The following is a 14,270-nucleotide window of genomic DNA, read 5'->3' as shown; positions in this document are numbered from 1 at the left end:
ATTCCTGTAGGAACGCTATGGTGTACCTACCGTAAAGTGCTGAGCCTAGAGCCTTTGATTCATATAACTGTAGAGCTGGCTTTACAGGTTTGGTCAAGGATTTTCTGTGCTCAGAACTAATAGCACCTGACAGTTGCCTGTGTCTCAGAGTGGCAAGATCTATGTGCTGTCTCCACCTGTTCTTGCTCGATATATGGATCCCTAGATATGTGAAAGTATTCACAATCTCTAGGGGCCGGCCATTCATGGTAATTTTTGATTTAAAACTACGATGAGGGTTGAAAGCCATGAGTTTAGTTTTGGTCACATTGACCTCCAGGCCATGCTCCTCACAGAAAAAATCAAAGATGGACAAAGCGTTCTGGAGTCCGCTCGGAGTCTTAGATAAGATGAGCGTGTCATCTGCGAACATTAAAATAGGCATTTTTATGCCGGATAATGATGGAGCATCCACCTTCGCAGACAACATACGGGCTACAACACCATTAATGAATAATGTAAAGAGGGTCGGTGCCATTGAGCAACCCTGCCGAACGCCCCGCTCAACAGGGAAATCCTCAGTCACCTTACCATATCCCCCCCCCACCGAATCCTGGCAAAATTTGTTTCGTGGAGTCTTATTATTAGTAACAATAGATCTAGAGGAACACCCATAGTCTTAAGGACTGTCCACAGCTTAGACCGTGGCACTAGGTCGAAGGCAGCCCGCAAATCGACAAAGGCTGCATACAGACTGCTTCCGCCCAGTACCACGGTCCTCCATTGCAACAAGGTAAAACCAAAAACCTGGTCCACCGTACTTGTGGACCTGCGGAAACCGGCTTGAAAAGGTGACAGAGCGTTGTGTTCCTCTGCCCAGTCAAGAAGCCTGTTCACAATCACGTGGCCGATTACCTTTTGGATTGTATCAATAAGGCTTATTGGCCTGTAATTGCCAGACTGTGATCGGTCACCCTTTTTGAACACTGGTATAATTACCGCACCCTGCCAGGAAGTTGGTACCTCTGCGCCCTGGGCAATAACGTTGATAAGAAGGTGGATATACTTACACCAGCGTACCTTGTCGCTGATGAAAATATCAGCTGGAACTCCGTCTAGTCCAGGAGCACGCCCGCTGGACAGAGAGCTCAAGGCTACCATTATTTTTTTTGAGCTGAAGGATTTTTCTTTGAAGTGGATTAGGCCCATACCCGCCACCATAGTGGCCCATTTAGGCTCAGCATACTGCGTTTTAAAGTATTCCACCCACTCCTCTTCTGGAACATTGTTACCCGGGGGCTCGGGTTGCCCCTCGCTACCCCACCTAACAATGCTCCAGAATAGCCTAGAATCCTTTCCATCGCAGGCTACCTTCAGCTCAGACCAGTGTTTTTCGTCCCAGGCATTCTTTGCCTTCGCTACACTAGCCTTATACTCCTTTCTAGCAGCTTTAATAATAGTAGACTGTCTACCTTTTATGGCAGCTCCTAGAGCCAGTCGTGCTTCCCTACAATGGACATTAAACCATTTTGCTTGTTTGGGGGCTCTCGCTCTAGTAGCTTTAGCGGGCTTCAGAAAATGATTTTTAATTATACAAAAGAGACTGTCATGGATTTCAGCCACATTCCTCGACCCAGTACTAGGGGAGTTGATGTGTTCAAGGGCTAGTATTGCTTTGTCTGCCTCACAGTTAATATTGGCTATGGCCTGCTGGTTGGTTACTACCTTTACCCACCTTAACCTGCGCATGTCGTTTGTAGGGACCGTTAGGGGAGGGAAATGGAGAATAGAGCCTGAAGGCCCATTGGCAGGAGTCCACCGTTTGTGCTCTGTGCACAGAGGATTGTGGTCACTCTCGCTCCTCCACACAACCTCCCTGTCACAGACCAACGGCCATAGTTTCAGACTACATAAGACATAGTCAATTCTGCTTTTGTGGCGCCCATTGTCGAATGTACTAGACCCAATTTTGTCACTCACAGTCCTCCCATTTAACTCTCTTAAGCCTTTTTCGTAGCATAAGGCATTCAAACTAATGACATCCTCGGTCCAGCGTACAACTGGGTTCAACTCTAGTTTAGGGACCCCCCATTGCATATCTTCTTCGTCCCCAAGAAAATCATCATCTATGGCTAGGGGCTCAAATGTTCTGTTAAAATCACCTGCAATGACAACTTTATGATCTTGTGAATGAGTGTCAAGGAGAGAACTCAAGGCCGCTAAAACCTCTGACCTCCCACCCCTGTTACTCCTTACATAAACATTGTAAATGTCAAGCAACCCCAGAGTAGTAGAGCTCATTCTGATTAGTTGTATATCTCTGTGGGAGGTATCTATTACTTTGACAGCTATTTTTAGAGTCTGTCGGACCCAAATGGTTAGACCACCCATAGGTCTCCTCTTCGGACCCTTTAGTGCAGGCACAGAATAATTCAGGTATCCCTGTGCAAAGGTTGGATCACATAACCATGTCTCCTGGAATATACATAAGTCATAAGAATTGATAAAGAAAAGCCAGTCGCCAGAGTCCAGTTTTGAACCCAACCCAGCAATGTTCCATGAGAATAGTTTGCCCACATTGTCCATGGTACCAGCTGGGGGCTTCAATAAAGAGATCTCATTGTTCATCAGAAGCGAATCTTGTTCCGTTTCCTCTGGCAGACCTTGATGTTGAACAGGAACATTATCAGCCCCACTCCCAATAACCAGTTTAGTATTACGACTTACTATGGTGGTAGGATAACACTCTTTAGGTGTAGGTGAGTAATTTCTTCTCAGACTGGACATACCCTCCCTTTCGTTGGCTCCCATCCGGTCCGCACTGCCTTCTGTCAGTGAGACCAGTGATTGTCAGTCGTTATTGTCTAGCCCAGATTTGGATCTACCACCTAGTCTTTCTGGGGATGCAGCAATGAACACCAAGTTATAAGGGAATATTTTCCTTAGCTGTATCTGAGAAGAAGATGGAGCACTACTTCTAAACTCCAATGCAAAGAGGTTTTTAGCAAGGGTTGGGGATTTCAAAGTTAACTCTATAGGGTCACCTGCAAGTTTTGGAGAACTCAATCTCTTCGCCTCTACAATATCCTCCCTAATCACCGAACGGCATCCTCTAACATGGCGTAGTCAATGAATGGCTTTGTTCGTTAGAGAATCCGCGTGCTCGCTGTTACCAAACTTTCCCTTCGTTAATTTTGGAACATTGGTCATGTATATTTTATTTTTGGCCAAGTATGCTTTATTAAGGAGGCTGTTTGGTTTGAGACCGAAGTTATTTGTCCCCAAAGTTGGTAGACCCTTGGAGACTTTGGCTGAGTATAACTGGGGACCAGCTGGCCAATTAGCATTTTGACCTCTTGTTTGGCTGCTCCCCCCTCCTTTAAGATCTCTGGAAGGCTCGTCAGTCTTTCTCAATTTTGTGGCTAGGGATTCTGGGTTTGGTCCTACTATTTTCCCCTGTCTCTGGATATTTAATTGGTTCGGGGTTTTAGCATCAGGAGCTTTGCTTGGGACATAACTCCGAATTTGGGGTGAATAATATACTGACGGTACCACTTTGCCTACTATTTTTGGTACACCTTCATATTTATCAGTGATCATGGAGGTTAAATTTACGATTAATATCCTCAAGGCCTCTATTTCATCCCTTAGTAGAATCACTAAATTGTATAGAGTGTTAACGTCCAAGGGCAATGGCTTTTCGCTACTACTATTATCGCTAGAGTGAGAGAGGGGCTCTTCATGGACCTCAGCTAGAACTGCAAACCTATTTCCTGTAAGAACCTGCGGGCTGTGATTAATGGCTCAGTCTCCCTCTCAGAGTCAGCGGGAGTAATCCTGCCTGCTGCACTAACAGAGACACTTGATACATTTATACAATCCTCAATTGAGTTTGTCATACTTGTCTTGGGTTTACATTTCCATTTTGCCTTAAACATAGCTGGTATTTTAGGGTGATCGTTTTGAGCATTTGGTAGATTCAAATTGACCCCAGCATTGTCGGTGTCAAAGTTCTCAATTTGCTCGGCGTCAAGGATCTCTCTACACTCGTTCACAAGGGTGTCGATACGGTCCATAACATCACTGTCAGCAGCTTGGCATGCCTTTTTAGATGCTCTCTTCTTCTTGTGAAGTTTCGGTGCATTACCTGCCCCATTCCCCCCCTCCATCGATTTTCGTTTCCCCATGTAACTAGGGTATACGGGGGATCGGTTTATCAGAGGATGCAATATATAGCCCCTAAGGTACAGCAGTCACGGTACAATAAGAAGTTCCTCTTACAGTTTTTACTGCTAGCAAAGATCCTGTTCTTGGGGACGATGTTAGAGATGTGGCCCGTCCCATCCCAGGTCGTCCCCGGACGGCCACAGACGGCCCGCCCTTTGCCCGGGCTTCGCCCGGTGCCGCCCGCGCGCGTCCCGCGATGCGGGAGACGAGTGTTACCAATAAGGAAGTGACGATAAGGGGGCGGAGCCTCTGACACGGTGCTGGCCCTGCGGTCTCCTGGGCCTCAGTGCTCGTCCAAAGTTCGCTTCTGTGTACCCCAGCATTGCGGCCAGCTTTCCTGGCGAAGCGTCTCCCGCGAAGCAGGAGGCGCGAGCTGTTATCAAAGCCCCGGTGAAAAGGGGGCGGAGCCTCGGACACGGTGTTGGCCCTGCGGTCTCCTGGGCCTCAGTGCTCGTCCAAAGTTCGCTTCTGTGTCCCCCAGCGTTGTGCCCAGCTTTCCTGGCGAAGCGTCTCCCGCGAAGCAGGAGGCGCGAGCTGTTTTCAAAGCCCCGGTGAAAAGGGGGCAGAGCCTCGGACACGGTGTTGGCCCTGCGGTCTCCTGGGCCTCAGTGCTCGTCCAAAGTTCGCTTCTGTGTCCCCCAGCGTTGCGCCCAGCTTTCCTGGCGAAGCGTCTCCCGTGAAGCGGGAGGCGCGAGCTGTTTTCAATGCCCGGGTGAAAAGGGGGCGGAGCCTCGGACACAGTGTTGGCCCTGCGGTCTCCTGGGCCTCAGTGCTCGTCCAAAGTTCGCTTCTGTGTCCCCCCAGCGCTGCGCCCAGCTTTCCTGGTGAAGCGTCTCCCGCGAAGCGGGAGGCGCGAGCTGTTTTCAAAGCCCCGGTGAAAAGGGGCGGAGCCTCGGACACGGTGTTGGGACACGGTGTTGGCCCTGCGGTCTCCTGGGCCTCAGTGCTCGTCCAAAGTTCGCTTCTGTGTCCCCCAGCGTTGCGCCCAGCTTTCCTGGCGAAGCGTCTCCCGCGAAGCGGGAGGCGCAAGCTGTTTTCAAAGCCCCGGTGAAAAGGGGGCGGAGCCTCGGACACGGTGTTGGCCCTGCGGTCTCCTGGGCCTCAGTGCTCGTCCAAAGTTCGCTTCTGTGTCCCCCAGCATTGCGCCCAGCTTTCCTGACGAAGCGTCTCCCGCGAAGCGGGAGGCGCAAGCTGTTTTCAAAGCCCCTGTGAAAAGGGGGCGGAGCCTAGGACACGGTGTTGGCCCTGCAGTCTCCTGGGCCTCAGTGCTCGTCCAAAGTTCGCTTCTGTGTCCCCCAGCATTGCGCCCAGCTTTCCTGGCGAAGCGTCTCCCGCGAAGCGGGAGGCGCGAGCTGTTATCAAAGCCCCGGTGAAAAGGGGGCGGAGCCTCGGACACGGTGTTGGCCCTGCGGTCTCCTGGGCCTCAGTGCTCGTCCAAAGTTCGCTTCTGTGTCCCCCAGCGTTGCGCCCAGCTTTCCTGGCGAAGCGTCTCCCGCGAAGCAGGAGGCGCGAGCTGTTTTCAAAGCCCCGGTGAAAAGGGGGCGGAGCCTCGGACACGGTGTTGGCCCTGCGGTCTCCTGGGCCTCAGTGCTCGTCCAAAGTTCGCTTCTGTGTCCCCCAGCGTTGCGCCCAGCTTTCCTGGCGAAGCGTCTCCCGTGAAGCGGGAGCCGCGAGCTGTTTTCAATGCCCAGGTGAAAAGGGGGCGGAGCCTCGGACACGGTGTTGGCCCTGCGGTCTCCTGGGCCTCAGTGCTCGTCCAAAGTTCGCTTCTGTGTCCCCCCAGCGCTGCGCCCAGCTTTCCTGGTGAAGCGTCTCCCGCGAAGAGGGAGGCGCGAGCTGTTTTCAAAGCCCCGGTGAAAAGGGGGCGGAGCCTCGGACACGGTGTTGGGACACGGTGTTGGCCCTGCGGTCTCCTGGGCCTCAGTGCTCGTCCAAAGTTCGCTTCTGTGTCCCCCAGCGTTGCGCCCAGCTTTCCTGGCGAAGCGTCTCCCGCGAAGCGGTAGGCGCAAGCTGTTTTCAAAGCCCCGGTGAAAAGGGGGCGGAGCCTCGGACACGGTGTTGGCCCTGCGGTCTCCTGGGCCTCAGTGCTCGTCCAAAGTTCGCTTCTGTGTCCCCCAGCGTTGCGCCCAGCTTTCCTGACGAAGCGTCTCCCGCGAAGCGGGAGGCGCAAGCTGTTTTCAAAGCCCCGGTGAAAAGGGGGCAGAGCCTCGGACACGTTGTTGGCCCTGCGGTCTCCTGGACCTCAGTGCTCGTCCAAAGTTCGCTTCTGTGTCCCCCAGCGTTGCGCCCAGCTTTCCTGGTTTTCTTTGCTCTCTAATACTGCTGCTCTCTACTGAAGACGGGCTCAACCCAGAAACACGTGTCCAGAGATATACAGCAATGTCTGCACCAACTTTGGTGAAAATATCCAGCTAATTTTGAAGTAAATTTGAACTCTGTACTGCATTTACCAGGATGCAAAGGGGCGAACTGTGCTGGGACTGTGAGGCAGTTTGCTCCCAACCCCCATTCTATTAAAAATAGTTGGATTTTGCTGAAAATAATTAATAATTAAACAGATGTTATAGTGAAGAAATGTATTTTACCAAACCTTAGATATTCACTGAAAAATTGAAAGGTTACAGGGACGTTATAGTTTGCAAATGGAATTAAGAAAACATAGAAATTCATGAAAAACCAAACTTTACAGGGACGTTATAGTTAGGAATTAGCATTTATAAAACCTTAGAAATTCACTTAAAAGAACAAAGGTTAGAGGGACGTTATGCTCAGGATTCACTCGTACAAAACCAGTGAAATTCAGCTGTTATAGTTAGTGAGCTAACTATAGCTCGTGCCCCCGCAGTGCAATGCTTATGATCTCACATATTACATCACTCATGACATGGCCAGTGACATCACTGATGACTGTGTGTCTTTTTTGGGTGTGCCAAATCCTGGGGGCATGAGGGTAATGAAGGAGGGGGGCTCATTGTGCCACCCCCCTAGACTTTTCTTAAGCCCCGAGGTACTGAACACTATAAATACATGGTTGCTCGCCACCCTCTGCCCCGGTGACCACCACCTCCCAGGGGCACGTACATTATGTAATTAAAAAAATGCGGGGGTGCCCTATAGCCTCTCCACAGCCACAACAACCTCCACCTCCCCAAAGCAGTAATAATATGCGGGGGAGCCATGCGGCCCCTTGGACTGCCACCTCCCAAAGCACTGTACTATACAAATGTGGTTGGGCCTGCTCAGACCCCCCACAGACCCGGGAAATGCAACCTCCCCAGATCACATAAACATTTAAATTTTTGGAATGTGGGGGAGTGCCCTTTGGCCTTTGGCACGGCACTCTCCCTTTTATTTTATATATTTATTTTTTATTAAAAGGGCAGGCCCTGGGGGATGATATCTGTGGGCCCAAAATGGTCTATGGAAAACGGGCCAGGCAACCCCCCATTTAAAAAAGAAGAAACATTAAAAAAAATTGTAAAACCGCAACTTGCCGAAGGCCTTGTCCCCTTTCTCCACCACTTTGCAAAAGCGCCTCCTGGCGCACTGCTGGTTGGGAAATTAAATCCCATTGGCTGATGAGGGTACTTTAGGACCAATGAGACCGCCTGTTACCTCCACTAAGCCCCACACAGTGGAATTGGTGAGATGTAGTCAAGGTCATGCCCCCTTTCTCCACCACTCTGCAAACATGCCTTTCAGTGCACTGATGGTCGGGGGGTGAGGTCCCCTTGCCTCCTGAAGGCCTCAGGACTAAAGTGGACTTCTTCTCTCAAGCCGCAGTGCGCCAAGAGGTGCGTTTGCAGAGTGGTGGAGAAATGATGCATGGCCTCAGACGACCTCTTAGTAATCCAGCTCTGTGGGTATTACTTGAGGTAGCAAGAAGGCTAGTTGGGCCCCAAGAACCTTCAGGAGTCAAGGGGACATCATTGCCCATCTAGTAGTACACCAGGAGGCGCATTTGCATTCAAGGGGACTTAATCCCTCAACTTACAACATGCCAGAGGGACCGTTTGCACAGTGGTGACTCGCATGAAGGTGGCCCACAATTCCCCTCAACTCCCCATACTTTGGTGGAGAAAGGGGTGTGGCCATTGAAATCCTCTCAGCAAACTCACTGTGTGGGACTTGCTGAAGGTAATAGGATGGGTAGTTGGCCCCAAGAACCCTCAAATAACCAAGGTGAATTCATCCTCCTAGTAGTAGTGCACCAGGAGGTATGTTTGCAGAGTGGTGAAGATGGGGGCGTGGCCTCCTGAGAAGTCTCAGAATCCAGCTGTGTGAGACTTACTGGAGGTAACAGGCGGGGTAGTCGGTCCCTAAGGACATCCTCAATAGAGGGCATAGGGCTGTCAGATAGTGAGGAACCTGTACCCTGGGGAGGTATTCTTCACTTTTCAGGAGGCTTTGGATACCTTTGAAGCAGGACTGGGTCACTTCCTTCATTATGCTTAGTTGGAGAGTGCCATGCAGGTGGTCTGGGTTTGATTTATCTGTGACGCAGTGGCCCTCTAGGATATTAGGAGTGAGGAAAGGCACCTAATTTCCCTATTCTATCAGGTGATTCATGGAGACATGGTGAGTGCCCCTTACACCTCACGTGGAGCCTGGGAGAAAAGGTTGGAGGAGCCCATTGGGGATGCAGATTGGGCACGTGCATTCAAACTGGGGAGGAAGATGTCCTCCAACCATAGATTTAAGTTGCTTCATTTCAGTTTTCTTCTTCACACTTGCGTGACGGCTAGGTAATTGAAAATGATGGATCCCTAAAGAAAGGTATGATGTACATCATGTGGGGATGTGCATAATATGGGGAGTTGTGGGCCACCTTCATGCTAGTCTAAGCCTGTGGTGCGTTTCAGGGATTTTGGAGGGAAGTGGTGCCTGTAATAGTGGGGTGACGTATATAGAGATCCCTCTGACTCCACGGGCTTGCCTCTTCAGGGGTGGCGGCAAAACCAAAGGGGCGGAAGATTCTCTATAAGTTAAGTGTGTGTGTGTGTGCATGTGTGCTCATGTGTGTGTGTGTGTGTGTGTGTCTATACAAAATCGATAAAATAAAGGGCGCGAAAGCAGCGATGCACTTCTCAGTGCGCCCTCCTTACGACACCAATGATGTGTCATATTTACTGTATCACGCATCATGTCGCAAGGAGTTACAGATACGTCAGTTTTTCTGACGTATCTGTATGGCGCAAAAATGACGCATTGCTGGAGTGTGTCACAAAAGTGACGCAACTCCAGCAATGTATCATTTCACATGGGGCCAGCCCCATGTGAAAGGGCTTGTGTCAGTCAGTCTTACGCCTGCTGTGAGGCAGGCGTAAGATATTGACGCATTTGCGTCCTAGAAGTGGCGCAGTGAAATCTTATAGATTTCACTGCGTCACTTCCATGACCCTTTCTGGCGTCAGAACGCCCCCCCTGCATACATTATACCTGGTGCAGGTATAATATGGCGCAGGGGTTTACAAAGTGACACATCTAACTAGATGCGTCACTTTGTAAATATGGTGCAACAAGGAGCATTTTTTACGTCGCTGGTGCATCACAAAAAGTGCCGCTCCGGCGGTGTAAAAGTGACGCAAGGGCTCATAAATGAGGCCCAAAGTATACTTATATGTATGTATGTATATATATATCAAAGCTAACAGTTTTGCCCAAAGCAATGAGCCTGCACTCCAACTCCATCATAAAGCACAGCTTTTATTCAGGTATGAACCGGAAATAGCACACACTGTGCTTGAGAGCCTCTGAGAAAGAGGGGGAAACCTCTGATAAGCGTCAGGCTATATCTCTATGACGCAGCTGCTAATGGAATCTGCAGGCAAATTGCTTTTTTTTGTTGCTTTTTTGCTGGTCCTTGGAGTTTGTTCCATCCAGGGAAAACGTTCCTCATCTTTTGATCATGTGGACCGAGCACCACTTCCGGATAAATCCCTCGACCGCCTGGGAAAGCTGTCCTCACTACCGTCCATACACCGAGGGAACTCTGTAAATAGGAATGCAATAACATAATTATATTATTCAAATATTCAAATAATGTCTTGCAATTTGATTGCTTCAGTGACACAAAGTAAGCCTCTTATTCCACTTGTGTTCAAGAACTTGGAGAAGTGTGGCTCACTGGTTAGAGCGGCAGACTCTGAAGCAGAGATCGGGCCAGGGACCAGGGTTCAATTCCCGACGCGGCAGGGTCTTGGGCTCAATATCCGCGGACTCGATAATTCTCGCCTCGGCGCCTACTCTAATCATGGGTCCCACGCTGCAACTCTGGGCAATAGCATGCTTAATCTCCACAACGGCCCCTACAACACTGGGATGCCTGGCTTCACCTTGGGGTGCCCAGGAGTGGACACCTCACAGGGAGAGCCAGGAAGGGTTCCACGGCGTTATACAGCGCCGGGACGCCTCGTTGGGGCAGCTGTGCGCTTTACAAAATACACTACTACTACAACTCATCTCACACAGTTTGTTTCATCCTTTCCTTTTCATTAATGACCCTGCCTCTGCCCTCCTCTCCCCTCCTTGGTAACATCACATGTCCGCCATTTCCCCCATGAACATTTCCAGAGTCAATGCCTGGTATTTTTTTCACTAGGAAAGTAGGTGTTCAGGATTTCCTGAGTGCTCAACCTAAAGGCACTGAGCAGACACAAGCAGCAGGTCTGGCCTTTCCTTTTACAGCTCTTGATGGCTGTAATATGAAGAGGCGTAGAGTAGTGCTGACTTATCCCAAAGGCATCTCTGAAGTGCAACTGGTGTGCATCAATTTCTGGTCTCATAGCATGTGCACAGATCCTGGGATACAGCAACAAAACATTCAGATAATGTCGTGAAAGAAGAGAATGTGTGGCCTAATGGCTAGAGCGGTCGACCTCGAAGCTGGGGACACGGGTTTGAGTCACGAGTCTCGGCAGGGGCGCTCAACATCCCGTGAAACTATGCAAATCACAGTCTCCTGGTGCCTAACCAAATGAATCTGTCCATCTGTAACGGAACTGGTGCTCAGGGAAAGCGCTCTGATACCTTCAGGTCGGGTTTATGCTGTAAAACTCACCCCATGTTGGACATGGCCCTTTTCCCCAAAAATATTTTGGCTTTTCGCCCCCCTAATGTAGGATGTCTCCCCCATGGTAAAGGTTACTGAATAGGCCATGTGAGGTATGAGATACCTTGTGTAATGTAATATTGTCATGCAATGGTGTGTACAATGATTCTTCCCCCATTGTAAAAAGTACCCTGGTGAAACACTGTAGTTCAAATGGCTGCAAAGGCTGTACTTTGTGCCACCTGACTGCAGGAGGTTAACAGTCTAGTTGTTAGGTATCCAGCCACCCCTAGCTTTTGGAGGGAAGCCTGGCACCCAGGGTGCTCTACTCCTCCCCCTGAGCCACTTTAGACCAGTTTGTCACCAAGATTCTAGAAGGTTCTGGCACTGTCTGGGAGGAGGGTATAAATAAGGGGGATGTGCCACCATGCAGGGAGACAGAGCTGGGACAGGAATGCGAGGGGACCTGCTGCAAGGGGATACCTCCACTTGGGCCTGTGTGCTGGACCCTGCACCCATCCAGAACCCCCCTACTGTCCCCAGGGCTTGTAAAGCCCCACTTTAGGAGTTCAGGCTGCTGTGTGGGAGGAGGGCCACGCTGCAGTGGGGATGGTGAGAGCCTACCACCCTGCCTTGATGATGCCCCCACTACCTGCTGACCTGGCCCAGTAGTGCTACTGCTCTGACCCCAGGGCCCCTGAAGAAGGAAGGCCCCCCAAGGTCCCTGGAGCGGCCGGGACCTTGCGCCACGCAAGCTCTGCACCAAGAAGCGCAGAGAAGGGAAGGAGTGTGGTGGACTGGATCACCCCCCAGGAGGTGAAAAGAGTTACCCTGGGAACCCTGTGGCTTGCTGCTGTGACTGTCCGCCCCCCCTTGCGCTGTGTGCCTGGAAGCGCTGGCCTGCAGAAGACTGCTTGTGTCCCCAGAGTGCTGTGACCAACACTGCTCTGCTGATTGCCTGCCAAGCGCTATAATCTGGGAAGCGCTGTGCTGCAGAAGCGCTGTATGGGGAGGATTGTGCCCCCAAGGAACTGTTGCTTGCTGAAGCGCTGTGGCCTGTGAGTGTGGTGGCCCCCCAAGTGCTGCTGGCCCTTTGAGCCCCAGGGCCCTGGAAGCTGTGTGGCCCGAGAGAGGAGCTGAGCACCGTGAATAGCGCTGTGGGTGCCTACTCCACATGTTTGCGCTCTTTAGCGGAGTGAATAGCGCCGCGGGAGCCCACCCCGCGTGTCGGCGAGCTTATGGCGTTTTAAAAATAATTACCAGAAGGGTGCCTACCCCTTATTGCTGCCGATCTCACCGCCGCAGCCCGGGGAGTGTTGCCGCTGCCTTCCGCCGGTTGTAAGTTGCCAAAAATCACTACCGTGGCCCTGTGATGTTTGAGGAGCCCCCATGCTGCCGTGGATATTGTTGCCGCGGCCCCCGGTACCAGGAGATGGCCACCGGAGTGAGGAGAGGGCAGCACTAGGCCCTGAAGCCGGAGAAACTATCATCACATGGCTGGGGCGCCGGTGACGTCACCAGTCGCGCCCCCAGCCCACCGCGCACGGATTGATTCGAGCGGCCGTGCCACCTGAAGGCCGCGCAGCGATTGGCTGCTGCCCGGGCTGCTTGAGGAGGCCAGAAGACGTTGACCCTAAGCCTCGGTCCCCAGAGGGAACCCGGGTGAAGCCGGCGTAAGGCCTCCGGAGCTGTGTTCAACCCCGCGACCCCCTACGAGAGCCCGGGTCCCCGTGAGGCAGGAGGGGCCCGGGTAAAGCTGGGAGGGAGAGCTGTCCTCGGCAGGGCTCTCGGAGAGTGAAGGAGAGCCCCGCGAATCCAGCGCTGTGCGGCAGGGGCCTCGAGGCACATTGTCCATGCCTGCCCCTACCGCCATGGAGAACCCCGCAAGGACATCAGGAGCCCGGTGAGTGAGGGCTCGACTGAGTGGGTTGGGGGTGTGCCGGGGCACAGGGTCGGTGCCCGCCCCCAGGACTAGTGTTTTGGGTCGACGGGCGGAGGGACTGAGATCGCCCCCCCTGGAAAAACTGTGACTGGGCCCTATTGGCCACTCGCAAGGCTGGTGCTGACTTGGTAAATAATGCCCCCACGTTGAGGAGAATGTCCTACGCCCCGAGCTAGGTCTAGTGGTTAATGCCCGGAGGTCCCTCTACTGAAGTGCCAGGCCTGATATTAAAATTGTGTTGCTGGTATTCCATTTTCTTGAAGGAGGTGCTCGTGAATTCCTCTACTGATGTTCTAGGCCTGATATTGAAGTTGTGCTTATGCAAATGCTATGCCCCATGTGAATGCCAAGGTTAGGTTTCTGTGTCTATGTGATGGAGCCTGATGTTAAGGTTTTGCATCTAACGTTGAGTTGATGGTGTACTTACTTGCCCCAGGAAGCTTCAAGAGTTATTGGTGGCCATGGTAATTGCGAATATGCCTTTCTAGGCCTGATGTAATGTTGTATGCTCAATGTTCCTTTCACTGCAGTGGATGCAGATGCCATGCAGGAGTTACCTTCATACCTAATGTGTATCTTATTTCTAATGCCTGAGTTTACGCCTACAGCTTAGTTCTAGGTGAGGCCAAGGATGAAGGTCGGAGTTTGCCCTGCAATATCAATCATATGTTTTATGCATTCCCTGACATTCTTTTTATTTTCAGCTGGACACTAATGGACTACTTACCTGTTCTGACTCTTCTCATTTTTCCTTGTACATAATCCCCTTGCATTCATTGCTCTGGCGCCAGTTGGCGCCCCATTTTGATTACTGCTACTGTTGTGTTTTACTTTTGCAGGTTGGAGATAATACAAATCTTATTCTTTTTTCCAGCCAGAAGCGGTGTCATGTCTCTTTTGTGGTGTGCCTGGTGCGTCATGTGTGGGTACTGCGTGAATGCTTTACACATGTCCTCTGAAGTTTGGCCTGCCCGCTCTGCTACATGCTACCCCCTGCAGAATTGGTAACCCCATTTCTGACACCCCGCCAAAACAAGTCTCTGAAAACAATAGGGCAGATTTACAAGAATT

The sequence above is a fragment of the Lissotriton helveticus genome, chromosome 11, assembly GCF_964261635.1.
Source record: "Lissotriton helveticus chromosome 11, aLisHel1.1, whole genome shotgun sequence".
Classification (NCBI taxonomy): domain Eukaryota; kingdom Metazoa; phylum Chordata; class Amphibia; order Caudata; family Salamandridae; genus Lissotriton; species Lissotriton helveticus.
Note: the sequence above shows the minus strand (reverse complement) of the source record.